Source organism: Halichoerus grypus, chromosome 12, assembly GCF_964656455.1.
Source record: "Halichoerus grypus chromosome 12, mHalGry1.hap1.1, whole genome shotgun sequence".
Lineage (NCBI taxonomy): Eukaryota > Metazoa > Chordata > Mammalia > Carnivora > Phocidae > Halichoerus > Halichoerus grypus.
Genome location: NC_135723.1, coordinates 88,535,229 through 88,557,261, shown reverse-complemented (window position 1 = coordinate 88,557,261; position 22,033 = coordinate 88,535,229). Strand labels below are relative to the sequence as shown.

At 42.6% G+C, this 22,033-nt stretch overlaps 1 protein-coding gene across 3 annotated transcripts in view; it reads right to left on the bottom strand.

Moving 5' to 3' along the window:
* CALD1 (caldesmon 1) overlaps positions 1 to 22,033 on the bottom strand; it is a 203,326-nt gene that overhangs the window by 164,574 nt on the left and 16,719 nt on the right. Inside the window, exon 1 of one of the 3 annotated variants that reach the window (XM_078059584.1) lies at positions 13,592 to 13,907. The exons of 1 other annotated variant lie outside the window; for it this stretch is intronic. The gene's annotated coding sequence lies outside the window, so the exon portion shown is untranslated. Of the gene's footprint in view, positions 1 to 13,591; positions 13,908 to 22,033 lie in introns of those variants that run through there. One more of the 3 variants, XM_078059588.1, reaches the window with a different exon arrangement.

The following is a 22,033-nucleotide window of genomic DNA, read 5'->3' as shown; positions in this document are numbered from 1 at the left end:
GTTTGGATAATAAATGGCACTGTCACCCCCTTATCTACCACCTCTGGCCTAAGACAGGGTGTAGCCATAAATAAGACTGAAACTAGGAAATGGAACCATGAAGAGCTTTAAGGAAGGGGTAAAGGGAAACAATGGCTAAAGAAAAGAGGGGTTAGGAGACAAGGTATAATGCATGGGCAATTTATAATCAACTATGCCGAACACAGATAAACTTAGAAAGACCGTTGGGAGGAAAAGGGTATAAAAACTTAAGGATGAATGCAGAAGAGACAGAAGAAAACAAAGACAAAAGGCAAATGATTCAGAGCACAAATATGTGCAGGCTTCTAATATTTTCCCCTGTATGTGGGGATTCGTGGTTATGATCAGCATGTATAAAAATAACTGAAAATGGCCATCCCTGCTTTCCACCCTGCACCGGCACACACGAAGTCTCGCCCGCTGCTGCTTACGTCCTCCGAGGGCCCTGCCTCGCAGACTCAGAGGCTGCCTCAGCCAAGCCCTTCCCACCAAGCCCCCTCCCCGACTTGTGATGGCTGCATACCAGACAGTCTGCCACCGCGGTTTCATGGGCTTCCACAGATAGGCCACAGTATGTGAAGCTGCATTTCAGTGCGTCATTTCAGAGACCTCTTTTGACTTTTTACTGGATCAGAATTTTGTATTGCAAAAGGCAGAAAGTAAATGTCAAGGGCAAGTTCAAAAGGCCAAGTGATTTCGAGCTAAGCAATTCCTAGACCCAGAGGGAAGATGGAATACTACCAGCAACAGGGTCTTTGGCATTTAGAGGTTCAGAAAATATGGTGTATGGATTTCCATCATCATTTTGAACTGCAGCATGTTATGGCTTGAATTGTGTCTCCCTCAAAATTCTCATGTTGAAGTCCTAACCCCCGTACCTCAGAATGTGACCTTATTTGGAGACAGGGTCTTTCCAGGGGTAATCAAGTTAAAATGAGGTCATCTGGGGCCCCTGGGTGGCCCAGTCGTTAAGCATCTGCCTTCGGCTCAGGTCATGATCCCAGGGTCCTGGGATCGAGCCCCACATCCGGCTCCCTGCTCGGCGGAGAGCCTGCTTCTCCCTCTCCCTCTGCCTGCCACTCTGCATACTTGTGCTCTCTCTCTAGCTCTCTGTCAAATGAATAAATAAAATCTAAAAAAATACAATAAAATAAAATGAGGTCATCAGCATGGGCCCTAATCCAATGTGACTGGTGTCTTTTAAGAGGAGGAAATTTGGGTAGAGATACGGATACAGGGAGAATGCTATGTGAACATGAAGACAGCCATTTACCAGCCAAGGAGAGAGGCCTGGAACAGATCCTTCCATCAGAGCTGTCAGAAGCACCGACACTGCCAACACCTTACTCTTGGAATTCTAGCTTCCAGAACTGTGAGACTGGAAATTTCTGTTGTTTAAGCCATCCAGTTTGTGGTACTTTGTTACAGTAGCCCTAGGGAACTACTACCTCAGATGCAACCTGGTCAAAGATGGGAGTTAGAAGTTGACCAGACTCTTCATAGTTTCCTCATTTCCCTGAGAAGACTAAGTAATGCTTCTTTGAGTTGTCTAAGAGTGAGCGCTCCCTGTGGCAAGACTGGACTGACTGGCCCTTAGGAAGTAATTTCAATTGCTCATGCCTTGGTTTCTCCCTCCATGAAGTTGGATATAGGGCCTGTGTTCTGAAACCCCCACTGTGACTGTTATTAAGGCAAAGGGTGATCACGCGAATATTCTGAGTTTGAGGCAGGAAGGTCAACCTTACATGGGAAGACTTATTAATACATACTATCTCTGAGAAGAGCTGGCAAGGCGAGGGGACTCTAACTTCTTGAGTCACGTACCTGTACAGAGAGGTACAGCCCCTGACTTCCTACCTGAGCCTCAGAGAACCAGCTCTGTCTTGGCCTTTTGAATATCTAAATTTGACATAATCAAAAACTAAAATAACTCATATATTCGGACAAAGAGTTTTCATCTTTCTTTTTTTTTTTTTAATTTTTTATTGTTATGTTAATCCCCATACATTACATCATTAGTTTTAGATATAGTGTTCCATGATTCGTTGTTTGTGCATAACACCCAGTGCTCCATGCAGAACGTGCCCTCCTCAATACCCATCACCAGGCTAAGAGTTTTCATCTTTCAGTACATAATTCCAGAATATTTCCCCTGAATCAGGGAAAAGGGTGTAACCTGCTTGTTAAACTGTCTCCGCTACCGAGAAAGGAAAACACAAAAGTATTTCTGCAGGCTTTTTTTTTTTTTTTTAACTGCTATGGGCCTAGATTCTCATCCTGTCTCTCACTTGAATTATCTCTTGAGTCAGGAGTGAAAGAAATGGTGTTTAGCCCTGCTTCCTTATATGGCAGGGAATGACAATGCGCTTGTCTCTTTGAGCTGCAGTGTGGCTCCCTGACAAATTATAATGATTGGTTCTGGAAACCTCCCGCTCTGGTTTCCATCGTATTCCTGAGGAAAGACACAGAGCAGACAGCTGGAGGGAAATGCGAAGGGCTAGACTCAGGGAGTGGCACTGAAACTGGCTCTGCCATTTGCCAGTTGTGTGACTTTGGGCAAGTTCTTTAATTTACTTTACTGCCCTGAGATAGTCATCTTCAACTAGAACTGTGCCTGTCACTCAGCAAGTTTATCTTCTTACCCATCTCTAACCTACAAGGCCTTGGGATAACTATCCATCCATTTCGATTCACTGTCCCTCCCAAATTCAGCATTTTTTCTCCGATAAGTCTCAATCTTCTTCTCTCTGTATCTCATTCTCTCCTCTCTTCTTTGTTCCTCCACCCGCCCCCCCCTCACCCGCCCCCCCCGCCCCCCCCCCCCCCCCCCGTCTCCCTCTCTCATTCCATATCTAAAACACTAAAACCTACAAAATGACCCAGCCTCAGGAATAATAAACCCCTTTAGCTATACCAGATAAAGATGATCTGGAATGTTAAAGTCAGCGCACATCCAATGATAAGGGCAGGGGAGAAACCTCTGTGGTTGAAAGGGGTGGTGGAGGTCGTCTGCTTCCGCAGAGCAGGGCTGCATGAGCTCCAGAGACAGACAGATCTGGTTAGAAAGTGCTTGCACTGACCTGAACAGGGTTTCCTTTAAGTGCTGTCTACTGGTCCTCGTCCCACCTCAGGGAGAACCTGACATGAAAGAAGGTGGCTTCTTTTGCTCCATCTACATCATGACCACGAAGTAGCCAAGCTGGGAGAGTGTGGCTCGGGGCGTGGAGACTAACGGGAATGCATGCCTACAGATCGGCTCATGGTATCACAGCTGATAGCTGATGATTTTTAATTTAGTGCCAGCATGTACAAAGCAGTTTAGAGACATTATTTCTAATCCTTATAATAACTAAAAAGTGAAGGAATGGGGCACCTGGGTGGCTCAGTCGTTAAGCAGGTCATGATCCCGGGGTCCTGGGATCAAGCCCCGCATTGGGCTCCCTGCTCAGAGGGAGGCCTGCTTCTCCCTCTCCCACTCCCCCTGCTTGTGTTCCCTCTCTCGCTGTGTCTCTCTCTGTGTCTCTCTCTGTCAAATAAATAAACAAAATCTTTAAAAAAAATAAAAATAAAAAGTGGAAGAATAATAATCCCCTTTTTATAGATAAAGAAACAGGCCGGGGAAATAGTCAATTTAAGATTCAAACTCAAGTCTTCCAGATTCCAGAGTGTGTGCTCCAATGGGTCACACCTCCAGAGCCACACACAAACCAGGGCTCTCCATCGTTGCAGTAATTAGCAGTACGCAGCACAGCTTGGTGGCTGAGCGTGTGGACTACGGAGCCAGGTTATCCAGGTTTGAATCCTGGCTCTGCCACTTCCTAGCTCTGTGACCTTAGATATGTCACTTAACCGAGTCGTAACTCAGTTTGCTCATCTGTAAATGTGGTTGTTGTATGGAGATTACTTGTTTGATTTTTATCTAATAAACATCTAGATGCTACTTAGCACGTGCCGGGCACTGTTGTAAGCACTCAGTAATAATATAATTAGGAATCAATGAGTTCAAACATGAATACTGGCTTCAGCTTTCTTATCAGTAAGAAATAAATTATGGACATTTTTTTTTTTTAAGATTTTATTTATTTATTTATTTGACACAGAGAGATAGACAGCTAGAGAGGGAATACAAGCAGGGGGAGCAGGAGAGGGAGAATCAGGCTCCTGGCTGAGCAGGGAGCCTGATGCGGGGCTCGATCCTAGGACCCTGGGATCATGACCTGAGCCAAAGGCAGACGCTTAACGACTGAGCCACCCAGGCGCCCCTGGACATTTATTTCTTCACTCATTTAACTCTCTACTATGTATGGGGTGAGGCACGTTTTTAGTTTCAAGTCACAGCATTGAAAAACCCAAAGTCCCTGATTCATGGCACTTATGTTCTAGAGCATAAGAAATAATCAGCAAGTAAGCAAATAAATATACAATCGTAAGCATACATTATGAATCTTCATGCAACAAAATAACAGAGGTATTCTGATTGGCTGTCCTGCGTAGAGGCTGATTTTATCAACCCGATACCTTAGGTGTGCTAGGAAATGTTTCACAACAAGCTCTGGGCCTAGGGAGGGGGGAGGGGGGCTCTGATTTGTAGCATTTGCTAATTTCAGTGGTATTTCCCTCATACAGACACAATAAATGTAACTAACCTCCAGAGCACAGATAATAATAAAACATAATAATTAGGAAGGAATGAGTTTTGAGTATTTATTACCTTGGTTTTTAATATAATTAATTGTCAGTTGATATATGTTAATTTCTAATAATGACTATGTTTAACAGCCAGTCCTCAAAATCTTAAAAATTTAACAGTTGGCTTTTGGGAGCTAGTATGCGCTGGCTTCCCACACTACTGTTTCGGGTGCATGAGAGGGGGGACAGTGTCAGAGGGAAATGAGACCCAGGCGGTGTGACGTCATTATGCATGTGGATCCTCATCTACTCCCTTTTTAGCTGCTCTTCTCCAGCAAGTACTGCCTTCATGTACACAGTGGAAGCACTGCTCTGAAAACCAAGCAGCATCTGTACAAATAAGTAGCAATTCTGGCATTCTTATTGGACCATGTTACTCATGCAGAGATACTTTTAGCTCTACAATCCTTAGTGAGTATAATTTATGTACTTGCTGCCCTGAATATGGTAGCTTCGTCTGTGTAGGTTACATCTTCAGGATGTAACTCCTGACTGCTGAGTAAAGGAAGACCCTAGAGATGGATTTTCAGCTCTGCAAAAGCATTCACCTGAGGCCTCTTGTCTCTTAGGGCTCACATGCTTCTGAAAGGGCCATCCCTGGAAACGTCTAAGCCAGAGGCTATGATGGCCCTGGCCTCAGAGGAGAGGTAGGGTGAGGGTGGAGGGAGCTTCTCCCCTCTTCCGCTCAGGATTTGTACATTTCTTACCCCAAGGCTGAGAACAGAGAAAAACATCTTCTGTTTTTCCTGGTAAGTTAAATACCTAAAGTAACCTAAACAAACATCCTAAGGACAGAAATACTTAAAAGAGACTTTTTTCCCTCAATTCACCCCTCCCCCAAAGCCTAAATTTCACTTAGTAATGGTGGCTGGAACAGGAAGTGGAAATACCATGAGAAATTTTATTCTTGCCACATTTCCAATGCTTTACAAAAGCAAACACTGGAAATCTCATCAGAAAGCTTGACCTTACAGGGTTGACAGGGTTGATAGCTTTGCGCCCAAACCAAAAGAGTATGGGAAGCTGGAGGAATTTTCAGATAAATATTCTAGCTCTTCCAAAGGGACTCTTCGGGAAAACTGATTATTTGGAATATGCAGCCGTAACTTTCAGAAAGAAATTACTCAAAACTAAACAACTCGGCTTCTGAGGAATAAGTTACCCCATATATCTACTATAAATTATTTTAAGCAGAGATGTACAGAACTGTTTCTGAGCCAAGGTATTTTAGCAGAATCACCAGAGAGTTTTTACAAACTACAGATGCCGGACCTTGCTCTAGACCTACTGGATCACAGTCTCCAGGGGATGGGGACTCAGGGATTTATGTTTTCAAAAAGCCCTACAGTTGATCCTGATTAAGACACTGGTTAAGATCTACTGGACTGTAGATTATAAGCAAATCAGGCTGTGTTGTATAATCGAAATCCCCGAACTGTTAAAATGGGACAGTCTCCCTTGCTTCTTTCAGGAGAAGCAATCCAGTGGACTGAAATAGGTAACAGCCTGGGACTTAGGAGCTGTGTTTTCCGGAACCACCTTTGCCACTAATTAACTGGGAGACCTTGGTCAAGTCACCTGGGTTTGTTCTTTCATTCAACAGATATTGGGCTTCTGCAATGTGCCAGGAACTGGGTATACGTTAATAAAAAAAAAAAAAGAAGATGCTTCCTGCCCTTATAAATCTTACTGGCATTAATCAAAGAAACCTACAAATGCATGTATAATTTTACTTGATGTGGCTAGGCTTTAGTGTCTGGAAAATGAAAAATCACTAGTTCTTTTTTTTAAAGAATTTCTTCTTAAAATCCTAAATTTCTTGTCCCAACTTCCACGTAATATAATTATATGTTTTAAGTGCAATGACTGAGAAAACACAATACCAAAACTACTATGAATTCAGTAACTCTTTTAAGTAAATTGACATTTTATCATCATAATGCATCTATATAATTAGAAAATAGTAGCATGTATTGTGTAAGATGTATTATTTACAATACATCAAAACCATTTGCTGCATATATGGATTTGTTCACCTCTTGCAATAGTTTTGTGTCCTCCCCAGGATCCAAGGTACAGAGGTTAGGAACCCATGGACTACATCGATGGCACCTGAGTAGCAATGTCCCTTTTCTTCCACAACAGACATCACTGTCAGTGAGAACATTTGTTGCCCCCAGTGAGCTTGGGACTCAGCCTCAGAATCCTTCTCAACACACTGTTCCAGGTGGTCGCTACCAATTGTTTGGAGCTGGCAAACAGATGGAAAATGATTTGTGCTTCCTGGGCTAAATGCCTCCTAAGACCCTGCCCAGCTTTAGAAATATAGGATACATGTATTCAGTTCTGCTGTCTTGAGAAACACGAATGCCTTCTCCCCTTTCCATATAAAAGTACTCCAAATATTTGAAGACATCCACGTGGCCCTGATTTTCCTTCTTTTGGGATTAGATCCCTTATCTATTTCTCATCTTCTGTTCTCCTGACCCTCTCTGGTCCCTGACACTCATTCCTGGAGGCATACTTGTGAATGCTTCTCTGAAGAACAAGCCCAGAACAGAGCATGTTGTCTTGTTTTGTTCTGTTTTACTTCCCCTGATAGACATCGAGACAGGTGTCCAGTGAATGAAAGATTACACTACAAACACTGCAGAGAACGGAAACTTTCACTGATTGGGTACACTAGCTTTTATGCAGTAAGTTTATGAAGTACTGTAATCTACATTGAGATGTAGTTTTTGTTATAATTATAAATCATTATTTATTGAATTTTAAAGATTGCTTTAGTTTGGGAGGAGCCATAGCACACCTATGACTCATATCAAGTTTCCTGCCAACAAAAACACTCAAGTGTTTTTCTTTAGAATCCTTCTCAAATGGATAATTCTTATCTTTTCAATTATCAGGGGTGCAAGCTTCCCAGCTAACCTCCCTTAAGATCGGTTCATTGGGCAATGCCAGAGTGGTCATCAAGTACTGTATGACCCTGATATTAAGTGTTTGCCTCTCCAGGAATTCAGTCACATAAAAATTGGAATGACATTCACTGATAGCTGTTGGACATTTCAGCTAATTTGCCTTCCATGCCTAACTCTCTCTTCTAACTAAAATTGCCCACTGAGCTTTTTCTTTTCCCCTAGAGGTGATGGTGACTACTGCTGTCAGTCCCACTGGTAATCCACCCATAAGCATGCCAGTAACCCTTGATATCCTCCTGCTAAGGGATTTGCCAAAGACCATAGTTATCAGCCGAACCACTCAGGTCTCCTCTCAGAATTTGACCAGGAAGCACAGAAGGAACTTTCCAGTCTGTAGAACAGCAGAAAGGAGCAGTCACATGTGCTGCAGCTGAGTTACGTTAATGGAGGCACATAGACCTCTGCTGAGATACTTTGACCCACCTTGATTCCACCCCTATTCTCTATGGATCCTGGTCCTATCATGGCTTCTGTTCTTGGATTCCCTTGTGATTCCATCCCTTTATTATTCCATATGTATCTTTTTTTTAAGATTTATTTATCTGAGAGAGAGCGCACATGCATGCACACGTGTACATGTGTGTGCAAGTTGGGGGAGGAGCAGAGGGAAAGAATCTTCAAGCAGACTCCCCACTGAGAGCGAGCCCGAGGCGGGGCTCGATCTTACAACCCATGAGATCATAGCTGAGCCAAAACCAAGAGGTGGGTGCTTAACTGACTGAGCCACCCAGGCACTCCCTCCCCCCGCCATATGTATCTTATAATCCTGTCCCTTTACTTGAGCTACCGCAGCCTATTAACATAGGGTTTCTCTGTTCTGAACACTGTGCCAGGTGTTCTCACCCATGTTACCGTACCTGTCTGCACACTGCCTTGCTAAACAGGCTTTTGGTTTCTAAACCTCCGCCTGCCTTTTGATTTTTGCTGTTTTTCTTTTACTTAGCTGGTTGTGATTCACACATTAGTCCATTGTTGTACTTTATATCCATTCTGGCTTAGCCCTCCTGACCCCAGTGGAACTAATGTCCTCGATGCTTCTGGCCCTTGGACCCCTTGGGCACTTTTCCCTGGTCCTGCCCATCTTTAGCACACAGGTGAAATCTGCCTAGTCCCCAGGTTGAGACAAGCGAGAGGGAATGTTACATGTGGGTGTCAAAGGAACTAATTATATATTCCTACTTTACATGTCCCTCTCCAAGTAAGATGATTTCCTTACAGCCAAGTGTTTTCATCCGTATATTCACAGAACAATGCCAGAAGCCTCAGGAAGTGATTAAAAAGCAATTTATCTTGAAGTTATCCATCACTAAAATATATATATAAACAAAAGCCATGTACTAAAATGAGTGCTTACTAAGAACACTCAATTCATTTAAAATATCTCCCCCCACCCAGTACTTTCTTTCAATTATTCCTTGACTGCTACCTAGCAATCCTTTTCTTAAGCTCATGCTGCTCTCTCAGCACATGCTTGGCAGCAGCCTGTCCCAGCTTCTCCAGCTCCTACAAGCTCCCCACAGAAAACTGCTTATCTAGAGATGATCTCCTTTTCTTTGCAATGGGGGCCTTCTATGTATCTTTGTATTCACACCATCCTTTCTTCCTCCAGAAAATCTGGGAAACAAGGAAGGACACCTCCACTCATGTTCTGATCCCACCCACCCTTGTCTCCAATGGAAATCAAGACTTCACCTCACTCCCCACCCCAACCTCCCCCAGCTCAAGGTTTCTCACCTGTCAATCACAAAAGGTGGCTTCACAAGGGACCGCAAGGGTTTAGAGTTTTTATCAGCTTTCAGAGGTACCTACAGCAACCACAAGGGAGGGATGAACAACTGACACGGCTACGCCATCACCTCTCCCTCCTGCGCCCAGCCATCCTTTTCTTCCTGTCCTCCTCCCACCCTCACTCACTGCCAGCCAACTGCGAGTTTGGGGGTGAGAGGCAGAGTGATTCTTTTTCCACAGAAACTGCTTCAACATTTACTCTGTCTGCTCTAACTTTTCTCCCTCTGCCCAAAAAAGTGAAGAGGCTTTCCCCTATCTTGAACATAACTGGGCTTGACCCTTCCGCTAGTCTCTGGGCTTCACCCTAAAGCTGGGGCACTGCAGATTGTCAGTGTTGCATCAGGAAAGGCCTTGTTTGGCCTGGGGATGGAGGAGCTAGGGGAGCTGGTAGAGACAGAGGACTGGGGGTAGGGAAGTTAGGGAGGCCACCAAGGATCAGTCCCAGGAGAGCCAGCTGGGGATACTAAAGATTGAGGGAAACGGGGGCGGGGGGGTTAGATCCATGGAGCAGTCTGGTCTCAATACCAACAGGAACCACAGCCAGGTGCTCCTGATTACCTCATCCTCTCTACAAGACCCAGGCTTGACATGCTGGGATTAGTTCCATGCTTTTGGCTGGAGGCAGAGAAGCTGCCTCATTTACTAAGGCCTTTCTGTTGTCAGCACCTTGTCATTGGTCTTCTACTCAACTGGATCTTCAGATTTCCTGGTTCCTGGATATGGCCTTATACCACTGATAACCCATCTTACTCTGCCTCCTGATATCTGTGTTCTCCTGGTGTCTGATCACCAAAGCTAAGGTTTAGATAACACTGGGGTAGACCACTATTCCCAGGACTCAGGGTTCTAGAAAGAACTAGGATTCACAAGGTACCACTCAAGTGTCCTCAAATATGAGGAAGGAGCAGATAATCAGGGATATTAGGCAAGGAGTGGAGGATACAGTCAAGATGAGCCTAATGTCCAGAGGCCTCAAATTGTACACAGTTTGGAGTATATAGCCTACAGAAAAGAGGGACAAACAGTCTCATCTCATTTGGACATTTTAACCACTATGGGAGGTAGGAGAAGCATCATAATGCCCATTGCACACATGAGGTCAAAGAGTTAATGGCTTCCTCAAAGGTCTGGGCTATCTGAACAGGGGAACCAGTGCTGGGACTGAGCTCTCATAGCGGTGCTCCTGAGTTTAGCCTGAGCTACAAGTATCTCTTTAAATTACCCAAGGACTCAGAACCAATGGGCATCTCTCTAATGACAAACTTGGATTAGCGTGATAGATGAAGGACTTTCAGTAAGGATCTAATGGTTCTATTTTCGGGCTCTGAGAGAATCTACCCAGAAAACTCTTTTAAAGTCTGAAAATTCTTTGGCAGCATCTAACCTCCTCCTTAGGCCTACCATGCTATTTACATACCACTTTGTCAGCATTTTCCCCGTCCCCCGACCATGGCCTCACCCCACCACATTTCCAAGACATGTGATAGACTGCAGGCAGATGGGGATTGAGCTAATTCCTTTACATGCCTGTCTCTACGTCACTTTTCTGTCTTGCTGAAGAATCACTGATGAGCAGCCCTGCTACCATGAAGATACCATGAGGTTGTCTCCATGACAGCTATATGTGGGGTTTTTTTTGTTTGTTTTTATTGGGCGAAGGGAGGAAGAGAGAGAATCTCAAGTGTGCTCTCTGCCCAGTGTGGAGCCTGACGCAGGGTGACCTCACAACCCTGAGATCATAACCTGAGCCGAAATCAAGAGTCAGACGCTTAGCTGAGCCACCCAGGCGCCCCAACTATATGTGTTTTTAAGGAAAGGCCTACTGAGGTGCATTTTAGGCTTATCAGACCAGAGAATACGCAGGCTGCACTCAGGACCAACCTAGTCCATCTGCCACAGAACAGGAAATGCTCAGGCCAGTCACAGGAGCCAGAATCAGAATTGCTAATAGCCTCAGCATCAGGTATGCTTTTATGTATCTCATTTAAAGCCTTTAAGCTGCAGTTTGAACCTGGTTCTCCTCTTAACTTTAATGCAAGAATTGCATATTTATTTAAAGCAAATTTTCGATCTGAATTATTTAATTTATTCTACTTATTCCATTGGCTTTGAGCCAGTGGAAACAACCTAGCATGTCACCTATGGACCCATCCACTGTGCATTCCTTGTGTGTACTGAGATCAATTTTTTATTAGTGACTTGTTATTCTAGACCTTTGCCATTGTACCTCTCTTTATTAAATGATTTTATTAAAATGAAAGTTTTTGCATGGCAGTTTCATCATGCTCCATGTACCTCCCCAATTGGGGAGCTGTGTTCTAGCTAATATTCAGCTGGAGGAAAGTAGCACAAAGAGCTGCCCCAAGTTCAATATAAAGTCAAACAGCAAATCCCCTTGCTCCAGCACATCACTACAGAGAGTACAACACTTATTTTGAAAAATGTGTTTTTGTGGTTGTCAGGGGATGGGGCGCGCACAAGGAAGAGAGGGGAGCGTGGTGGCAGCAGAGTTTGAACTTTCAGGGATTTGGAGATGTTGGTTTCAAAATGGAATTTATCCGCAAATCCCAAGATTATAGATTTCCTTCCAAACTGCATTCCCTACATGGTTTAGAGAAGAGTTGAAAAAGAAATTGCTCTCCATATTTTGATTGACATTAAAAACACTGTGAAAATAGTTTGGAACTTGATCTCTTTGAGGGAAGGACAATAATCAAACTATAGCTTTCACTTGCAGCCCTTTCCCCCACACTTACTCAGAACTGTTCCAGGAAAAGAAATTCACAGGGAACTCTGTTCTCATAGATCACTTCTAGGAGGGGAGAGAGGCATTCTCAAGAAAATTACCCCTAAACTTCTAAATACAAAGAGAAAAGATTATTTAATGAATCTCAACACAAAACCACCTCACTTGACAGAACAAAATCCAATTCAGTCATGTGGAGCCGAAAACCTTTAATATCCAAGTTTATTTAAAAATGATCAGACTTGCCCTTCTTGCCACATACCACCTCGTATTCACTTAAGCTCTAGCCCTACACGCCTGGTTTTGCCAAATACATTAGAAAGATTTTACTATTCCAGTTTACAAGTCCATCTGCATAGCCCTGTTAACAGAAGGGATCTATGAATACCAAGTACTTTGTTCTCATCCACTTTTTTTGAACATGTATTACCATAGCACTAGAATTCCCTCACCCTTTACAACCAGCAATTTCTAAAAGGAATTCCAGGCTACTACCACCTGGCTGCCTTGTACTACTGTTTAAGATGCCCAAATATGTGTGACTATGTTGAGATGAAAGCCTGCTTCCTCCTTTTCTGGAACACCTTTGCAAAACTACATCTTTTCACATTCTCTACTCACAGGCACACTTCCAAACAGAAAGTAAGATTTCTTAAGGAACAGCTTGGTAGGATGTTAAATGTGATTTCTAAAAACACACCCACTAGCACACGCATTCTCTCATTATTAGGTTTTATAGGAAACAGATCATGGTAGGCATCTTCCTGTCTTGGCAAATATCAGATCAGTTACGTTAACCCAACTGGTGCTAAACACTCTTTCTACCTCTGACCTTATTTCCTTGCAGCTCTAGAAGTCCAGCCTTAAAAACTGGTAGCAGAACAATCTGCAAATGGCTTTGGTTAAAAACCATTACTTTTTTGGCTTCTCATTAACCTAAAAAGTTGTTTTTAAAGTAAAACCTCTTTAGATGTCTGGGAATAAAAGATGCAGGAGAGACCACTGGTGTGGGCACACGAGCACGGCCCGCCTGTTGACCCTGGCCTGTGGCTATCAGATACAGTCCCTGTGGCACTCCTAAACAAAAGGCTTTACTTATCAAGGTTGCCGGTGGTCCCTGAGTATACATCTCTACGTGAGCTCTCCTCTCGTCCCAACTCCAAGAACAGAACTTGAAATCTCATCCTGTTTGTCTTCCGGGAACATCTGCAGGGCAGCAAAGCCCAGTCTGGCTCTGAGAATTCGCATGGTTTCTTGGCTTTTACAATCCTGCATCTCCAGCTACCTTAAGCAAGAATGTTGAGTGAAGCCCAGAGAAAGCCCCCAGACTCTCTGGAAGAGATTAAAAGAAAAGCCCTCTGTGGCTTACCTCGCAGGCTGCACCTTCTTCCTGGGGACTCAGTCGGAAAGGAAGGACTGATTTCTCTAGCAGGAGCACAGCAAGAGGGCAGGCAGGCAGGCAGCCTAATACACACGGCTCTATTCAATAAAACTCCAGACCGCCCTTCCTTAGCCCCTCCCAGAAGCCCGTGCTAAGTGAACACATATCCCCTATGTTTACAGTCGGCAGTCGGCGGTATGCATTGTCCTGTAGTTTTTCTAATCGGGCAGCCAATGACGACACCCGGCCAGGCCAGCCGAGGTGGACGCAGCCTGCCTGTGCAGATGCCTGTCATTCCCTAGGCATGCTCAGGAAATCACTCATCAGAAAAACCAAGACCGAAAAAGCTCTGAAACTGCGTGCAGGCTGCCAAAACCAGCCAGCTACATGCCCTTTTTTGGTTATCCTTAGCAGGGCCTCTGGAAGTGAATCCATTGTCAGGAACAATCATAAGAAATGTTAATCTTGGAGAAAGAGGCTGTCTTGTAGAACGCAGATGCAACTTTAAAAAGAAAGCACAGTCTATGAAACTTAAAAGTGAGCAGTCCGTTAAGTTTGGTGGCGTGGGGGTGGGGAAGGTTTTTTTGATTTGAGGGAGCCCTAATGGCATAGTTCCTTTAAAAGTAGCTGTGGATATAAAATGAAATTAAATTGTTATACAGTGTTAAAGCCTGCAATGGCCAGGACCCAGGTCTGGTGTACAGACTAAATTCTAACCTGAAAGAGGCACAGCCCCCCTAAAAATATGTCTACATGTGTTATAAAAACAACTGACAAAAAAAGCTGAGGTCTTTTTTAGTAAGTAATGTTTTCCAGAATAAGCGTAGCGCCAGAAACTCAGGGAGGCAGGGTCCTACGGGCTTGGCGATCGCCATTGGTTTCCCACATCACCCCCTCTCCACCTCCCTCGGATTTGGCAACAGGGAGACATTGCTAGCAACTGTGCACAACAGAGAGGGTGTGAAGAGACCCAGCACCTCCTTTGGGGCTGGTGTAGACGATGCACATGCCCACAGAGATGACTCTGCTGTTCTAGTGACTTCTCCAAAGTGCTCCAACCAAGTCTTCATTGTGTGCTTTGAGAGGGACAGATTTAGGAGATGCTGAATCAGAATGAAATCAGAATGAAATTCACTGGCCCACGTGTGCATACAATCTGTGCTCTTGCACTTTTCGATAAAGAATTCACTCAATTAGTCAATCAGCACTTAATTCAACAGCAACAACAACAAAACATTATGTGCACTTACTATTTGTCAGGCCAGGTGAGAGATTACTGTCTCAGTGTTGCTATGTGTTTGGTGTGTTTGGCAACTGTTTCATCCCTGACCAAGAAGACTTTAAGATATTTTCCCTGGCTAACTACAAGTCCACAAGCTTCGTCTCCAAAAACCTTAGGTTTTTACCATATAAGCCTTTACCTATTTATGAAGATCTGACTTAAAAACGATCTCTACTTAGGAAGAAGTCCCTGCCCTTTGTGCCTTACACAGAAGACTTGGGAAGTAATTGATCCACACGGTGGTTTCCTTCTTCAGCCCTCCAGCATTAATTAGCGAGTTATCCAGAGGTAACTATATCAACCCTATGCTCATCTCTTTCTTGGGAAGGTTGCCTATCCCCTCTTCCCAACTGCTACTGCAGCACAGCCTTAAAAAAGCGACAGAGAAGGCTGCCAGGCCGAGTGAGAGGTGCACTTCAGGCATCCCAAGTTAGAACTCAGAATGCACTTTCCCAGGCAAACGAATAAATAATGGCTGGTGGGAATAGTACAGCCAATGCAGCATTTCAAGGACACTGTGGCTCAACCAGGCATTCGTGGAGCACCACCGTTTATAAAATTGTTCCTATGGGAAAATGTTTTCTGATCCCAAATGAATGATTTGGAAATAAACTTTGGGAACACAACTAGTTTTGCTACTGGGGCTGTCCCATATCTGGACAGGTTGTAAAAACAGAAGAATAGTTCCCAGTCTGGTAAACTGCTGAGTTTGGAGATGCTGCAGTGCAGACATCAATGACTTCTGAAAACAACTCAGTTGGTGACGTATGTGTGAAGATATGACCTGTGTCCAGAGATGTGTGGTGCCCGGGATCTCCAGGCTCTATGGTCTGTGACTCAGTGAGGCCTGTTTTAATGCACTGTTTTCCATGGCCACTGCTGATTCAATCCTAAGCCGCATTCTTCCCGCTTGTGTGAGTAATGCCTTTCGGTGAAACCGCATCAGGGCATAATTCGCAATCTATGAATAAAATAAGTACCAGCTTTCCAGAGGAAAGAAAAGTTGCACTACAAATGGGGAAAATATTATCAGCAGGAAACACAGAAAGGGCATGCATTTTGCATGGTTTTTAGAAGATAAATAGCTAAATATTTTTGGGTTCTGTCTTTAGAAAAAAGTATGCTTCCCTAGATAAATTCTGAATACCTCCTACTCAGGGTATAGTGGATGAGCAACCGTTCAGCCTTTTTTATGTATTTGAAAATGGACACTGTGGAAGAACCATATGGTTGGAAGGATAATTTAACAAATTTCATTAGAAAAAAGAAAGAAAAAAATATATGTTGCCAATCTCTGCCACGGGAAACTTCACTTTCATAGTATTTGCTTTTTCCAGAAGTCATTTGTAAACAACACTAAAAATACACATGATTTATACAGGAAATTTTTGTGGGATATATTTCCCACTTAGACCATCCCCGATAAAGAACAGCTTGTCCAGCATAGGATATATCTACCTAATCAAACCATAACAACTCTAAAGAGACATTTGGAAACATCTGGATGACTCGTATTTTTTTCAGTTCCAACTGAGTATTTGCAATCACGTAAATCAGCAGTGGGCAATTAAATTTTGCTTGTAAGTCAGTTTGGGAAAAGTAAAAGCAGGCCACACCTTTTTTCATTCAAAATTAAAATCACTTTATTTAATTCCATAAAGAAAATACATTTTTTCCAGCTTAAAATATTTGCTTTATTGAAAAAAACAGATCTTCTTAACATTTTAAAAGGCAGCAAAATCCACCCCCTCCACACACACATCTTCTTTTACTCAAATGAAGTATTTCCAGAAACTCAAGCTTAGAAAACAATAAAATCAGACTGGTAAAATGTTGATACCAAAACTGGACAACAAGGACAGCACAAAAAGAAGGGAATTATACTAAGTGTATTTATGAACCTAGATGAAAACAATTAGCACACTGAATCCAACAAATGTAAAACAAGACAAGGCCAATGCAGAGATGGTCAAAACCTGAAAATCTAGCGATAGATTATTCAATGTTGGCAACTTAAAAGTTAAAAAGTAGAAAAAAAAGAGAAAGATTGTCTCAATAGACAAAGAATAATACTTGGTAAAATTAGCAATCACATACTGAAAAAAAAAAAGCTCTTGAAAAACCAGCATCAGAATCTTTCTAAACATATAATAAGAGACCTTTACCACAAAGCTATAGCAAACATCATCTTAATGGTGAAATGGTAAAAGCATTCCCATTATAATCAACGAAAAGGCAAGGATGCCAACCATCTCTTCTACAATTAAAAAAAAAAAAGGGCTGGAGGTCCTAACCAAGACAAAGAAAAAGAAGAAATAAGAACTATTGGAATTAGAAATAAAACAAATGTCTTTATTTGCTATGATATGATCATGTGGGTAAAAAGTTCAAGTGAATCAACAAATATATTAGAATTAATAAAGGAGTTTAGCAAGATTATTGGAATCAAGTTCAGTATGTAAAACTCCAGAGTTCCTGTAACCAGCTGTCTCTAATTTTAAAATATAATGGAAAATAGATGATTCATATTAATAACAAAAGTGTGCATTACTTGGGAATAAATGTAACACAATAGTGCAAGAAAATTGCAGAGCTGGATTTAAGGACATAAAAGGCCTGCATAAACAGTGAAATATGTCACTTTTACCAATGGCAAACCTCAAAATTATAAAGATGTAAATTCTCCTTGAATTAACCTATGCATTTATTATTCCAACTAAAATCCCTAAATGATATACCTTGTAGAACTTGACAAAACAATCCTAAAATTCATATGGAAAAGTAAAGATCTAAAAATAAGTACTAAGGTTTTTATAGAGCAATTCTAATTAAGAGTGTTACTGCCCTGAATAGACAAATAGATAAGTAGAATAAAGTGGAAACCCTAGAAACAGCCCCAAGCATATATGGACCCTTCTGAAGTAATAGCAGAGACACTCCAATCAGGGAAAAAAGGGTAAGCTCTCCTATTAATGGTAAGGCCACCATCGATTATGTAGAAACAGTAAAATTAGATTCAAAATTCCCACCCCACACTAAAAGAAACTAGATTACCTGAAAAACAAAACTTTAAAATGACTAGGAAAAATTGCAGGTGAGTACTTTTATGATGAGGTGTGGAAGGATTTTTCAATCATAAAAAACAGAACTTCAGGTGAAAGACTGAAAATTCTGAGGAGGTGGTTAGATGGGGCAGATTTAATTCATAATGCTCGTTTACTTCTGCTCCTTCCCAAACCCCATCAAAACGATAGCACAGAAATAAAAAATCATCAGTAAATCCTACAAGGCAAAGAATACTGGAAGGGAATCAACACAGGCTCTAGATGTCAGCCAACTTTTGGAATATGGAAAATGGACGAATGGCTGGTAAGTGACTTAGCAGAAGTAAAAAACTGAACTCTGGCCTGTGGAGTGGAAGGCCGTTGGATGAGAAAGAAGCCAACTCCGGCCTCAGAACCAGGAAAAACAGGATTTGGAAGCCCCAGGAATTTCTGAGGGTGAAGATGGAGCAGAAAGCAGGCTTGGTTAAAAATGTGAGTATGGAACAGTTAAAAACCCAGATCTAGAAGCCCCCCCACCCCCTGTACAACACAGTGAACACTTCTCTTTCAATCAGACAGAAGCTGAAAGTTTATTCTCTGAAGAGAAGTGCTGTCCTCAGGATGTCAGGCAAAGCACTGGGCAGGGAAGAGGCTTCATACTAAAAACAAAATTTAAATGAAAGTATACTCTGTGAACACTGGAATACCCCCAGTCTCCTCACTCTGCAGGGCTCCTAGGGCATAGTCAGGTTTGTTCCCTGCAGAAAGGAAATTGTAGGATTCCACTCCAGGGAAATTGGCATGCCTAGGGAAAAAAGAACCAAAGGCACAGACACTGAGGGACCCCTGAAATATCTGGCTCATTGCCCAAGGCCCTTTTGTGAACTTGTGTACAGGAACTCCCAATTGGCTATTTAGCCCTTCGCTCTTAAATATGAACATCAAGTTAAGGAGAGGCTCTGAAAGAGAGACTTGAACAACAGGAAAAAAAACTCAGAGGAAAAAGAAGCAAGGTGAGAAACAGAAGAAAACTGTAATTACTATTCTCAGAGAGCTAAGAGAAGATACTAGAGCCAACAAATGAGAAAGATGCTTTTAAAAGGCACTTTCAGAGAAGACAAAAGAACTCTTGTAAATGAAAAATACTATGGCAGAATGTTATAAAAATTCAATTCAAGAAATGGCAGATAAAGTTTTAAAAAAAGTCTTCCAAGGGCGCCTGGGTGGCTTAGTCAAGTGAAACGTCTGACTTCAGCTTGGGTCGTGATCTCAGGGTCCTGGGATTGAGCCCAAGCCAGGCTCCACACTCAGCAGGAAGTCTGCTTCTCCCTCCCCTGCACCACTCATACATACTCTCTCTCTCCCTCTCCCTCTCTCAAATAAATTAATGAAATATTAAAAAAAAAACTTCCAGAAAATTTGAAGAAAAAGACAAGATGGAAAAAAGGAGAGAAAAGAACATTAGAGAATCAATCAAAACCCAACATCTGAGTGTTCCAGAAAAAGAGGCAAGAGAAAATTGTGAGGAGGAAATGATCAAAGAAATAAAACATTAAAATTTCCCAAAACTAAAGGACACAAGTTTCTAGATTCAAAGGGCCCACTGGGCATCCTGTATAATGAATGAAAACATTTAATTCTGAAGTTATGAAGTTCTTGGGGTTGTATCTTCCACCCAAAGGGAAAAAAAAGTTGGGGTTGAAACTAGAAACCAAGACAGAAGATAAGGATCAGAAAATAGTATAAACCCATGACAGAGGTGAAGCGTGGTCCCATGATGACAGTGAAGGAAAATTCCAAGACAACAGCTGGTCCAAAAGCAACCAGTAGAGACTGAAGCAGTGGGCTCCAGGAAGGACATTTTCAGGAAAGTCAGGCAGACAGATTACCTGATATTTTCTCGGGAAAGCATTTGTGATAGGTACATGGAAAATAAGTAAATGTAATATTGAGGTCATTGTAATTTTAGGAAAAATAAGATGTTTGTATGAGAAAAGAAAAGTGATCATGGTACACTATATAGTTCAACTGTGAGAAAAATTTACACAGTCATAGTAATGTAAATACTACATATTGATTTCACCAAAACAATGATGTAATTAGATTCAGAGGATAACGAGCAAGAACATGTTAGTAGGATGATGGTGGATAAGAGAGCTAAACCTTCATTTTGTTTAGCAGGAAATCAATAGTTAATGTCTACTATTGAAATTTTAATAAATAGTAGAATTAGCATATTATTTAGGGACACGAAAACAAATACCACCCTCCCCCCAAAAAAATAGAACAGTTCATTCATTCATTGAACAAATATTTATTGAGCGTCTACCACATGCCAGGGCCTGTTCTAGGCATTGTGAACAAAACACATTTTGATGGAGGGAGACAGATAAACACACTAACTAATAAATATATTAATGTCAGGCAGTGGAAAGTGCTATAAAGAAATTGTAAAGGAATAGAGAAAATCAGGGAAGTCCTCTATGAAGAAGTTTTCACGGGGGAGGTGAATAAAATGAAGGAGCAAGCAGTGGGACAATATGAAGGAAGAACAAGAATACAACAGGCACATACTAAAGAATAAGAAAGATTGCAGAGTAATTGTGGAGGAGGGATCACAGCAGAGCAGATCACCTAGAGCCTGGGGGCCACGGTAAGGACTTTGGGTTTTGTTCTCAATAGATGGGAAGTCACGGGGAGATTTACTCTGGCGTCCGGTATCAAACAAGTGGTGAGACAACAAGTATAGAAGCAGGGGAACTGGGGCCTCCTTATAGGCAGGAGGTGCTGGCCTGGACTCCGGGGGGGGGGGAGCTGCGAAAGTACTGGGTTTGGGGTACGTCAGGACTCATTGCTGGTTTGGAGGAGGGATGATGTGAGAAAAAGAGAGGAATCAAGGATGTGTCCTTTTATGGGCTGAATAGCTGAGTGAGGGGTGGTGTTATTTAATGAAATGGGGACCACTGAGGGAAGTGTCGATTCGCAAGGAGGTGTGGGAATCACAGTAGACATAATTTTAGGCACATAAAGATGACCAAAAGCATCTAAGCGGAAGTGCAGATAGGTAGTGTGATCTATAAATCTGATGTTTAGTGGAGAGGATGGGGCCTGAAGTACACATTTGAGAGTCATCCATTTATAGATGGTGTTTGAAACTTGGACTAAGTTACCTGGAAGAATGCAAACAGTGAAGAGAAGGCTGCATAAACTGACACCCCAACACTTAAAGCCCAGCAAAGGAGACTGAGAAAAAGTTGAGAGCCACTGCTTGGTGGGGGGTCAGTTATAAGAATGGGTGGGATGGATGGTTACTGCTTTTTGTTAAAAGCCACATAGTATTATTTGACTTTAAAAGTAAGGTAGGGGCCCCTGGGTGGCTCAGTCAGTTAAGCATCTGACTTCGGCTCAGGTCATGATCTCAGGGTCCTGGGACTGAGCCCCTGCATCTGGATCCATGCTCAGCGGGGAGTCTGCTTCTCCCTTTCCCTCTGCCCCTCCCCCCACTCATGCTGGCAGTCTATCTCAAATGGATAAATAAAATCTTTTTAAAAAATAAAAATAAATAAAAATAAGGTAATTTGTGATAGACTGGATTACTGCAGCCAACTAATCACTTCCTCTTTCAATAGGATTAAACACTCACATTCTGCCATGTGGCTTTGCTGTGCTCCCTGGAGAAGGACTTGGGACTGTGATTTGCTCTGAATGATCAGATGTACCAGAAGTGACGGTGCGCCTCTTCTGTGTGGAAGCTTTAAGAGGCATCACATGTTCTGTTTTTACCCGAGTGTCTGCCCTTTGCCACGATAACAAGCCCCACAGAGTGGGTTGAATGGTGCCCCCACTGGGAGATACATTCATCTGGAACCTGTAAATGTGACCCTATTTGGAAATGGGGGGTCTTAGAAGACGTAATTCAGTTAAGAATCTCAAGATGAGATCATACGGGATTATCTAGCTGGGACCTACATCCAGTGGCAAGTATCCTTGTAAGACAAAGGTAAGGGGAGATTTGAGACACACAGGACACAGAGTAGACAGGGGTGTGAAGACAGAAACAGAGATTGGAGCAATGCATCTACAAACCAAGGAATGCTGAGGTTT